An 11,700-nucleotide genomic window follows, 5' to 3' on the forward strand; every position below is an offset into this window, starting at 1 on the left:
AAATATTAAGAAACTTTTCCCGATACCAGTTTTTTACAAAAGTAAAGGCACACAGCACGTGTGCCACATCACGTCCGAGTTTAGTGACAACTACCTCAGAGATTGTAAGCTGGGTAGTTTCAGATCAGGTCACTTTTTTTATCAAAGGTTCAAGCAAACCCGAATACTTTTGCAAGAGACATTTCAGAATCCCAGTCAAATCCAGTACGATTGCTGGATCCTTCGAATTCGACTGAACTATAGCACAGATCTGCAGTCCACCATTAGAATACTGTGGGTGTGTTGTATAAGCCACACGGCCAAAATAGTTCTAAAACAGGAGATGCATCCTCGTTTAGGAATGTGGTATAAAGTGAAATGGTCTGGGAAGAGTCCTACGTTTGAACAGTTCAAAATAGACGTAAAGGGGTATTTACGGACTCTTTCGAAATGTAAGAACAAGCTGTGCGGACCTTATCTTTATTTACCTTGTGTAATCGTTTTTCATAAAGTGTAATTGTATTATAGCATGTGCCCCTGATGATTTTCTTGATACGTTATATGTGTTCTTGTTTGTATTGTATGTAGTTTTGTTGTTCAAATAAAACGTAAAAGACACAACTTTCCGGATGCGGCTGCTGTAAAAATAAAATGACATCAAGGGTGCTTTACGCAGAGGTCTGAAACCTGCTCCACAGAAGATCTTTATCCAGAGGTGTTAAAGAAGTCGAGATCTCGCCATGAGAGGGGAAGCATCTCAGAAAAAGCAGGTGCAGTCGGTTCCACGGTCATAACGCCACTAAGTCGGGCGACAAGAGCAAAACCCACCCGACCTCCTCCGAGCAAGTAATGAGACAAAGAGACAGCACACAGCGGGTAGCGTGGCCGAGCGGTCTAAGGTGCTGGATTAAGGCTCCAGCCTCTTCGGGGGCGTGGGTTCGAATCCCACCGCTGCCAGGTGCTTCTGTCGCCACCTCCTTTCAGCTGACTTCAGACGAAAGGGAGGGAACTGCTTTTTGGCAGTCTCTCGAGAAACTAAGCAAAGTGTTTAAAGATACTTTCTCAGCTTGACATCAAGGCACAAAACAAAAACCTTCTTGCGTCCTCTCCACCCAAAAGCGCTTTGCTACTTTTTGCGTTATGCAGGGAACGACGTCTGCCCAGATCACTTTTGTGTCAATGCAAATCGTAGTGTGCCCTCCGTTTTAATGTTGGCTGTGCTGGCGTGCCGCTTCTGTCTGTGAAACTTGAATGTTCTGCTTCTTCACACCGAATCGTTGGCGGGGGTTGAGCTTGTTAAATCTTTGCGCATAGCGCTCCTTTGGAAGTACTTTATCCAAGTTCAAAAGCGATCGTGGGATTTACTTCATGCGTTCAAGAAGCATGCCTCGCACGACAGATTTAAATGGGGAATGGAGCCTGCTTCTTGCTGTTTTTCCTGTGGTTGCAGTTACAAAGTTGATCGTGCTTTCACATTCTGTTAACAGTATTCACTGGCTGAGCTTTATCAGTTGGTTCGTAAAGGAATCTCTGCTTCGGTTCCAGAAAAGTCATCTGTAGTGTGTTTTTTTCCGTGCCCATGGCAGTCTTTTAGAGCTGGTAGTAATGGCGGCGAAGTTAATTTTTTATCCTCTTTAAAAGAATAAGGACGGGCTGGGGAGAGCTGCATTTACCACTCTTTCAGCTAAACGCCGAACTCGCGAACTGATTACACTACAGAGCCACAGGCGCTTCGCTTTTCTCCATTCTCTGGGTTAGGGTGAAAAAAAACACTGCTGGTATTAGCTGGCCTGCTGGGAGTACCTCTTCTTCACTGATAAGCAAGATTTGTGTTTCATCTTTCGCAAGCTGTATAGATTTCTTTCAAAACAAGTTGTTCCAGAAAGGAAACGAACACTTGCATTCACCTGAATTAAAAGGCATGGGATTTGCCCATAAGGATAAATTCTGTACAGTAAGACAGGAAGAAAGGCACCGCTGGGAATCGGACCCAGGATCTCCTGTTTACTAGCCAGGCGCTTTAGCCAACTAAGCCACGGCGCCAGCAAAGTGCCGTCCTTTGACAGCCACTTGGACACCTCTCAACTGCTCTGAGACATCTGCGTTCGGGGTGCACCGAGCCTGCTCGCCTTGCAAGTTGCCTCATTTACGTGCGATAGCTCCAGCACTAAGAGAAAGGATGAGAAATGGCTTTTATCTGGCACTTTTCATGTCAGAGGATCTCAATCTGCTTTCCGTGTACAAGAGGATGTCCAACTCATGTAGCTAAAGACGTAGACGACAGTGCTCCGCTGAAATCTTGATCTCACAACCCTCGGCATGACTCCGCTGTGTTCTGCTTTCGAAAAAGGGGGGAAAAGACTTCTTTCATCACACGTGTTGCACTGTTTACGGTGTTTGCAGTGCTCTTTCTTAAATGAAAACCAGGAATCGGCACCATATGAGGTGAGACTAGATAATATTGGAACAAGTAGCCGCGCCATTCCATGCGTGACGTGAGCAAAGTGTAATTCCTGTCTTTATAGTGTGCTTGTTAGAGACTTATCTGGCACCCAGAGCGCTTTAAATCCGGGAGTCAGCAGCACAAGACAAGAGAGCTTCCTTCGTCTCTGTTTTTTGCGTGAAGGGGGGAAACCGTGCGTGTGCTGCAAACGATCTTAGTATCGAAGTGCCGTCCCACATAACCGATCCAAACAATCTGCTTTACAGAGGAGCACTGCCGGAGCTTATCGTTGGCAAACTGAAGACCAGGCCGACCTCTTCTGTGACTCTAGAACACTGAATCTCAAGGTTGTGAATTCAAGCTCCACGCTGGCGGGAAATTCCATAGGTAATGATCACATTTTCTTGCATGCTAATCAAAAGAAATATTAAGAAACTTTTCCCGATACCAGTTTTTTACAAAAGTAAAGGCACACGGCACGTGTGCCACATCACGTCCGAGTTTAGTGACAACTACCTCAGAGATTGTAAGCTGGGTAGTTTCAGATCAGGTCACTTTTTTTATCAAAGGTTCAAGCAAACCCGAATACTTTTGCAAGAGACATTTCAGAATCCCAGTCAAATCCAGTACGATTGCTGGATCCTTCGAATTCGACTGAACTATAGCACAGATCTGCAGTCCACCATTAGAATACTGTGGGTGTGTTGTATAAGCCACACGGCCAAAATAGTTCTAAAACAGGAGATGCATCCTCGTTTAGGAATGTGGTATAAAGTGAAATGGTCTGGGAAGAGTCCTACGTTTGAACAGTTCAAAATAGACGTAAAGGGGTATTTACGGACTCTTTCGAAATGTAAGAACAAGCTGTGCGGACCTTATCTTTATTTACCTTTTGTAATCGTTTTTCATAAAGTGTAATTGTATTATAGCATGTGCCCCTGATGATTTTCTTGATACGTTATATGTGTTCTTGTTTGTATTGTATGTAGTTTTGTTGTTCAAATAAAACGTAAAAGACACAACTTTCCGGATGCGGCTGCTGTAAAAATAAAATGACATCAAGGGTGCTTTACGCAGAGGTCTGAAACCTGCTCCACAGAAGATCTTTATCCAGAGGTGTTAAAGAAGTCGAGATCTCGCCATGAGAGGGGAAGCATCTCAGAAAAAGCAGGTGCAGTCGGTTCCACGGTCATAACGCCACTAAGTCGGGCGACAAGAGCAAAACCCACCCGACCTCCTCCGAGCAAGTAATGAGACAAAGAGACAGCGCACAGCGGGTAGTGTGGCCGAGCGGTCTAAGGCGCTGGATTAAGGCTCCAGTCTCTTCGGGGGCGTGGGTTCGAATCCCACCGCTGCCAGGTGCTTCTGTCGCCACCTCCTTTCAGCTGACTTCAGACGAAAGGGAGGGAACTGCTTTTTGGCAGTCTCTCGAGAAACTAAGCAAAGTGTTTAAAGATACTTTCTCAGCTTGACATCAAGGCACAAAACAAAAACCTTCTTGCGTCCTCTCCACCCAAAAGCGCTTTGCCACTTTTTGCGTTATGCAGGGAACGACGTCTGCCCAGATCACTTTTGTGTCAATGCAAATCGTAGTGTGCCCTCCGTTTTAATGTTGGCTGTGCTGGCGTGCCGCTTCTGTCTGTGAAACTTGAATGTTCTGCTTCTTCACACCGAATCGTTGGCGGGGGTTGAGCTTGTTAAATCTTTGCGCATAGCGCTCCTTTGGAAGTACTTTATCCAAGTTCAAAAGCAATCGTGGGATTTACTTCATGCGTTCAAGAAGCATGCCTCGCACGACAGATTTAAATGGGGAATGGAGCCTGCTTCTTGCTGTTTTTCCTGTGGTTGCAGTTACAAAGTTGATCGTGCTTTCATATTCTGTAAACAGTATTCACTGGCTGAGCTTTATCAGTTGGTTCGTAAAGGAATCTCTGCTTCGGTTCCAGAAAAGTCATCTGTAGTGTGTTTTTTTCCGTGCCCATGGCAGTCTTTTAGAGCTGGTAGTAATGGCGGCGAAGTTAATTTTTTATCCTCTTTAAAAGAATAAGGACGGGCTGGGGCGAGCTGCATTTACCACTCTTTCAGCTAAACGCCGAACTCGCGAACTGATTACACTGCAGAGCCACAGGCGCTTCGCTTTTCTCCATTCTCTGGGTTAGGGTGAAAAAAAACACTGCTGGTATTAGCTGGCCTGCTGGGAGTACCTCTTCTTCACTGATAAGCAAGATTTGTGTTTCATCTTTCGCAAGCTGTATAGATTTCTTTCAAAACAAGTTGTTCCAGAAAGGAAACGAACACTTGCATTCACCTGAATTAAAAGGCATGGGATTTGCCCATAAGGATAAATTCTGTACAGTAAGACAGGAAGAAAGGCACCGCTGGGAATCGGACCCAGGATCTCCTGTTTATTAGCCAGGCGCTTTAGCCAACTAAGCCACGGCGCCAGCAAAGTGCCGTCCTTTGACAGCCACTTGGACACCTCTCAACTGCTCTGAGACATCTGCGTTCGGGGTGCACCGAGCCTGCTCGCCTTGCAAGTTGCCTCATTTACGTGCGATAGCTCCAGCACTAAGAGAAAGGATGAGAAATGGCTTTTATCTGGCACTTTTCATGTCAGAGGATCTCAATCTGCTTTCCGTGTACAAGAGGATGTCCAACTCATGTAGCTAAAGACGTAGACGACAGTGCTCCGCTGAAATCTTGATCTCACAACCCTCGGCATGACTCCGCTGTGTTCTGCTTTAGACAAAGGGGGGAAAAGACTTCTTTCATCACACGTTTTGCACAGTTTACGGTGTTTGCCGTGCTCTTTCTTAAATGAAAACCAGGAATCGGCACCATATGAGGTGTGACTAGATAATATTGGAACAAGTAGCCTCGCCATTCCATGCGTGACGTGAGCAAAGTGTAATTCCTGTCTTTATAGTGTGCTTGTTAGAGACTTAGCTGGCACCCAGAGCGCTTTAAATCCAGGAGTCAGCAGCCCAAGATAAGAGAGCTTCCTTCGTCTACAGATGCAGCCATTCAAAATGCGTGAGGTATTTCGCGGCATACCCCGGTGGGCGTGTCGCATTTTCACGCGGTATGACGCAGTTTACGTGGTGTCACGTGGTTAACTATCCGGCGTCGCCTTGTAAAACCGCCAGGGGGAGCTTAACCTCTCATGTACAGCATTTGAGCCTTTAATTTTGAACTGTGTATTACAGCATGTTAATCATCAGTCATTAAAATGTTGGTATAGTTTATGAAAGCAAGATTGCTCAGTTGGACAAAAGTACACAACCTACCTTTATCAGAAATATTTATGCATCAAAGCCTTTACTGAAGATATTACTAATAGTATTAATAATGGATGACTTTGGACAAGCTGTATACTCAAAGTATAATTTCTTTAGCACATTTGTACAAGCACTTGGAATCTGTCCAAGTCATACTTTGTCAGGCATTTTGTTTTACTTCAACGGGCATAAAAACTTCCTTGCTTTTAACAGGGCGTTTCATAATTTCTAACTACGAAAATGATTTAAAATGCGACACCTATCATTCAACTAGAGCTTAAAATATCACAAGGATCCTCAAGAGCACAGCAAAGAGTGTATTAAAAGACACTTGTATTTATCAACGCTTTCTTTTCCGTATACCAGATTTTATGGAACCACTTCAGAGGGGTGTCAGCCAGTCAGATTCCAGGAATTGGCACTTTAAAGGAAAAATACACACCGGTATTCCATTTCTCCCTAATGATTTTAAGCATCGAAGTATTTAACTAGCATGTGAAATAGCGTGTGAAAAAGTGGTAGTTTTAAGCTTTTCTGCTAATATAATATGGAATCGCGTATCTAAAGAATTTAATAACGGTATTCGTGTGCTGCGACAGGGCTGTGTAGGGCTGTTTCGCCTGCCTGTTCATGTGAGCTGTCTTGTAGCCGACTGGTCTAGGTGCGTGACTACCAACTGGCAGGTTGTGTGTTCGAATTCAGCTGGTGCCGGGCTTTTCTGTTAACAAACATTTCTTCGAAAAAATAGAATAGCGATATTATGGACAATCAATTGACTTTTATATTTCAAAATATCGCAACATGATCGATATTTGCGATATTTTGAACATATCTTCCCTTCTGACAGCGGTTCCTGCTTCTATTGTGTGTGTGTGTGCAACAGAGTAAATTTTTATAGAGAAATGGAGGCTGGACAGTATGCGTTACAATATAAACATTTATATTGATTTAAATCGTGTTCTGATTTAAATCGCCAACGCATGTTTAATTATGTGTTTTTTAATCATAATCAGGCTAATGCATTTCTACATTTTCTGTATGAACCAGCTTAGAGGTTCATACAGAAAGACAGCTTGTGTTTAAATTGAGTGTAAGGTAATTTTTGCTTCTAAAGTCATGGTCAGCATTTATTATTGTACTGTGCTGTAAACTTTTTCTGTGCCTAGTCACATTATTTTATAGCGTTTTTATTGCGTTATTAAATCCGGTGGCGCTGTGTGTTAGTTTCCTGACTCCCATTATTTAAACTGCGACACTGATCATTCATCTCTAAATAAACTTTATTTTATATAGCGTTTTAAGCGAATAGGTAATTAGATTGCTCATAAACCTAATCACTTTTTCTACATAAACACAGCGTGATTGCTCTCTGAAAATGCTTTTCCTTTATTTTTAAAGTAGGCTCAGATTTCAACTATAGATCGTATTATTATAAACTTTCTTGGAAAAATGTATTTTATGTAAACCATGTTTGCTATTAATTCATTTAGGGCTAAAATACGTTCAGTGTCTTCCAATCGAGTCGAGTTGACATTGGAAGCCTGCCACACCCGGACTGTTAAACCAACGCATTAGCACGTCGGCAGTATTGGCTTTAGTATTCCCCCCCTCTCCCCTCAATTCAATTCAATTCAAGGTGTTTTATTTGCATGACAGATGGGTACAAGCAGTGTTGGGTATGTATATTGTAACGCTTACGGCAGACAGGCACTGTGTAAGAGCCGGCGCACCAGAGCAGCGCACCGAGGGAGCGTCTGCATTTATAACTTAGTTTTTAAAATTAGTCAAGCAATATGAAGCATCTCCTTTTACTTAGTGCCTGAGCATAAAAAGAATAGGAGCATACTGCAACGCGTGTGAAGTCCATAAACAATATTAATTTTGGAACTTAAACATACAGTATATGGCTGGTCTCGGTACTTTAAAGAAAACATACACACCAGTATTCCATTTCTCCCTAAACATTTTAAGCATCGAAGTCTTTAACTAATGCGATACCGGAGTCAACAAGCATACTTTTAGAATTTGATTAAAAGGGAATATAATATGGAATCGCGTATCTCAAGAATTTAAAGACCAGACAATCGCAAACGCATTTTCAATAAAATTATTTTATTCATTCAGCAGTTTGTGAGAGGGACATCCAGCAGGGAGAGACACACACACCGGTTTTCATTGACAAAATTGTTTTTTTTCAATTCCTCTTGTCTAACAGGAATGTTTTGTTTGTGGACAGACTGTTAGACAAGAGGAAAAGACCGCCTCCTGCTACGAAGCATTTCGTTGATCCGATCACGAATTCTTTTCCAGTCGTACGCAGCAAGGGTTGAGAATCTCCGATTCACCATCGTACTAATGGTTTCCTGGAGATTGCAAGGCAAGGCACTTTTGCCTCTGGACCCATCGAAATTTACAGACGTGGTCCACCCCCAGTAAATTTCAAAAGTCACAAGATTTCGAAACACGAGGGCGGCGTAGCGGTCGGCTCTTGCTTTCCCGTCTATGCCGATGCACTGCAAGTACAACCCCCCCTCCATCTCCTGAGTGATGGGTAGCAGTTGGACATCTGGGAGAATTATTCGTCCCACTGGCGTCTGTGAATTCCGCTGTGCTTCCTGGGGGGAGATAGGCGGCGGGGACAGCATCAACAGATTCCTGCGTGGTGGTGAACTGAGAGGCCGGGATGGAGTGTCCTGAGGCGGTGTGTGCTCTGCGGGGGGCAGAGCTTCCGCCAGGCATTGCAACCTGCGCGGCGGGGAGAGGCACTTTTCGGGAGACAGCTGCTCAACTGTTTGACTGCTGGAACATACTGTCTCCTTCCTCTGCATTTTCAGGAGTGTCTCTAGGCTCCCAATCCTCCCCAGTAATGCATCGTACTGCTCCCGCTGCTGCCGAAATGTCTCCATACAGGTGCTGCTTCTACAGGTTGGCACCCTGGCCAGTGGCCGAGAGCAGAGACCCACGGCCTGTGGCAAAATAACATAATTCATGTAAGAAATAAAGTCACACAGTAGTATTCATCAGTCGCGGAACAGACGTCAAAATAAACTTTTCTTTTTTTCCGTCTTACCGCTTTCTTTTTTACTGTCCTGGTGGTAGATCGTTTCGCCCGTGCGGTGTTTTCTTGAAGAACAGGCTACGAAGAAATAATTATAATTGAATTTAAAATTCAAAACGGCAATAATACCTTGTAATATGCGCTGTAATCGCGTATTTCAGATGAAGTCTGCTGTATTTGCTTACCCTTCGCTCTTTGGAAGCTGGGGCGGCAGAAGCACCCCGTCTCTTCCCGTAAAAGGTCTTGGTCTCCATACTATACTATGGTCGCTGTAGTGCAGGTTCGCAGTTTTTTTTTTTGTGATGGGAGCTCACCCAATCCCTTGGTGTCTTTATACTATATTCACATGTACGGCTAGAGTGTGTTCATTGTCTTCCAATGAAAGGCGGGTGCCTTTTGCCGAAGTCGGGAGACATTGGAGGCTTGCCACACCCGGACTGTTAAACCAACGCATTAGCACGTCAAAGCGCATTGAGGACCTGGGCGCAATAGTTGTTTTGTCCCTTGATTTACTGATCTGCATTAATTAAATCTTGTCAGTCAGGTCTTTTTTTCTCTATTTCAATTGTCGTTTACACATGCACGACTTTAAAAGCTAGCAAGACAGGTTTCGATTCACATTAGCTGGCGAGCCTTGTTAAAAAAACTAATGATAATGTAACATGCCACTGTTTGTTCATGAACAAAGTTATACTGAGATTTCCTTAGATACGCGATTAAAAAATAAATAAAAATTTGAATCTCCTGTGGAACACATTCCATAAGAATCAGCGGTTCTACAATATATATCGCCTTTAAAGGTGGCTTCTCAAAACGCTTTACGGGATAAAAACAACCAGAACAGCAGCAACAACAATATTGTATTTCATTGCACTTTGAAAACCAAGTAATAACTTAACTCAGTACGTGCAAACGTTTTGTATGTTGCTGTCGTGAATGCCTGCGTACCCGTAAGTATCTTATTTGCCTTGAGTCCTGTCTACAGTATATTTGTCCCCGTACCCCCTCTCTCCCTCAATTCAATTCAATTCAAGGTGTTTTATTTGCATGACAGATGGGTACAATTCTTGTTGGGAATGTATACAGTACTTTGATATTTACACCCGGCGCGGCACCGAGGGAGCGTCTGCATTTATAACTTAGTTTTTAAAATTAGTCAAGCAATATGAAGCATCTCCTTTAACTTTTAAGTTCTTAAATTCTTAAGAAATCTTTAGATATTCTTTAGATTCTTTAGATACGCAATTCCATATTATATTCCCTTTTAATCAAATTCTAAAAGTATGCTTGTTGACTCCGGTATCACGTTAGTTAAAGACTTCGAAGCTTACAATGTTTAGGGAGAAATGGAATACTGGTGTGTATTTTTTTCTTTAAAGTACCAAGACCAGCTATATACTGTATGTTTATGTTCCAAAATTAATATCGTTTATGGCCTTCACACGCGTTACAGTATGCTCCTATTCTTTTTATGCTCAGCTACTAAGATTTCCCTTCAGTGGTAAAATTCAATATCTACAACGGGCACAGTAAAGACGTTTACAGTAAGTCTTTCTACGACAGACCAACGGACCACGAGTGCCCCTGTCGGTCAACCAAACACGCACCGCGGTATTTTGCGTCATCGCGCGTCACGATGCACGACGCCGTAGCCAATTACCTGCGGTACGTGTCTGTACCGCGTACTTTGAATGGCTGCATCTGTTTTTTGTGTGAAGGGGGGAAACCATGCGTGTGCTGCAAACGATCTTAGTATCGAAGTGCCGTCCCACATAACCGATCCGAACAATCTGCTTTACAGAGGAGCACTGCCGGAGCTTATCGTTGGCAAACTGAAGACCAGGCCGACCTCTTCTGTGACTCTTGAACACTGAATCTCAAGGTTGTGAATTCAAGCTCCACGCTGGCGGGAAATTCCATAGGTAATGATCACATTTTCTTGCATGCTAATCAAAAGAAATATTAAGAAACTTTTCCCGAAACCAGTTTTTTACAAAAGTAAAGGCACACGGCACATGTGTGCCACATCACGTCCGAGTTTAGTGACAACTACCTCAGAGATTGCAAGATGGCACAAAACAAAGTTTCAGATCAGATCACTTTTTTATCAAAGGTTCAAGCAAACCCGAATACTTTTGCAAGAGACATTTCAGAATCCCAGTCAAATCCAGTACGATTGCTGGATCCTTCGTATTCGACTGAACTATAGCACAGATCTGCAGTCCACCATTAGAATACTGTGGGTGTGTTGTATAAGCCATACCGCCCAAAATAGTTCTAAAACAGGAGATGCATCCTCGTTTAGGAATGTGGTATAAAGTGAAATGGTCTGGGAAGAGTCCTACGTTTGAACAGTTCAAAATAGACGTAAAGGGGTATTTATGGACTCTTTCGAAATGTAAGAACAAGCTGTGCGGACCTTATCTTTATTTACCTTGTGTAATCGTTTTTCATAAAGTGTAATTGTATTATAGCATGTGCCCCTGACGATTTTCTTGATACGTTATATGTGCTCTTGTTTGTATTGTATGTAATTTTGTTGTTCAAATAAAACGTAAAAGACATAACTTTCCGGATGCGGCTGCTGTAAAAATAAAATGACATCAAGGGTGCTGTACGCAGAGGTCTGAAACCTGCTCCACAGAAGATCTTTATCCAGAGATGTTAAAGAAGTTGAGATCTCGCCATGAGAGGGGAAGCATCTCAGAAAAAGCAGGTGCAGTCGGTTCCACGGTCATAACGCCACTAAGTCAGGCGACAAGAGCAAAACCCACCCGGCTTCCTCCGAGCAAGTAATGAGACAAAGAGACAGCGCACAGCGGGTAGCGTGGCCGAGCGGTCTAAAGCGCTGGATTAAGGCTCCAGTCTCTTTGGGGGTGTGGGTTCGCATCCCACTGCTGCCAGGTGCTTCTGTCGAGACCCCCTTTCAGCTGACTTCAGAC

General features: G+C 43.4%; 2 non-coding genes across 2 annotated transcripts; both read left to right on the forward strand.

Moving 5' to 3' along the window:
- The first annotated feature begins 854 nt into the window (after nucleotides 1-854).
- trnal-aag (transfer RNA leucine (anticodon AAG)) lies at nucleotides 855-936 on the forward strand. Its single transcript has one exon. It is a non-coding gene; the product is annotated as a tRNA-Leu (tRNA).
- A 2,762-nt stretch (nucleotides 937-3,698) lies between these two features.
- Nucleotides 3,699-3,780, forward strand: trnal-aag (transfer RNA leucine (anticodon AAG)). Its single transcript has one exon. It is a non-coding gene; the product is annotated as a tRNA-Leu (tRNA).
- Nucleotides 3,781-11,700: the final 7,920 nt, after the last annotated feature.

This window comes from Atractosteus spatula, unplaced genomic scaffold (genome assembly GCF_055471065.1).
Source record: "Atractosteus spatula isolate fAtrSpa1 unplaced genomic scaffold, fAtrSpa1.hap1 Scaffold_31, whole genome shotgun sequence".
Lineage (NCBI taxonomy): Eukaryota > Metazoa > Chordata > Actinopteri > Semionotiformes > Lepisosteidae > Atractosteus > Atractosteus spatula.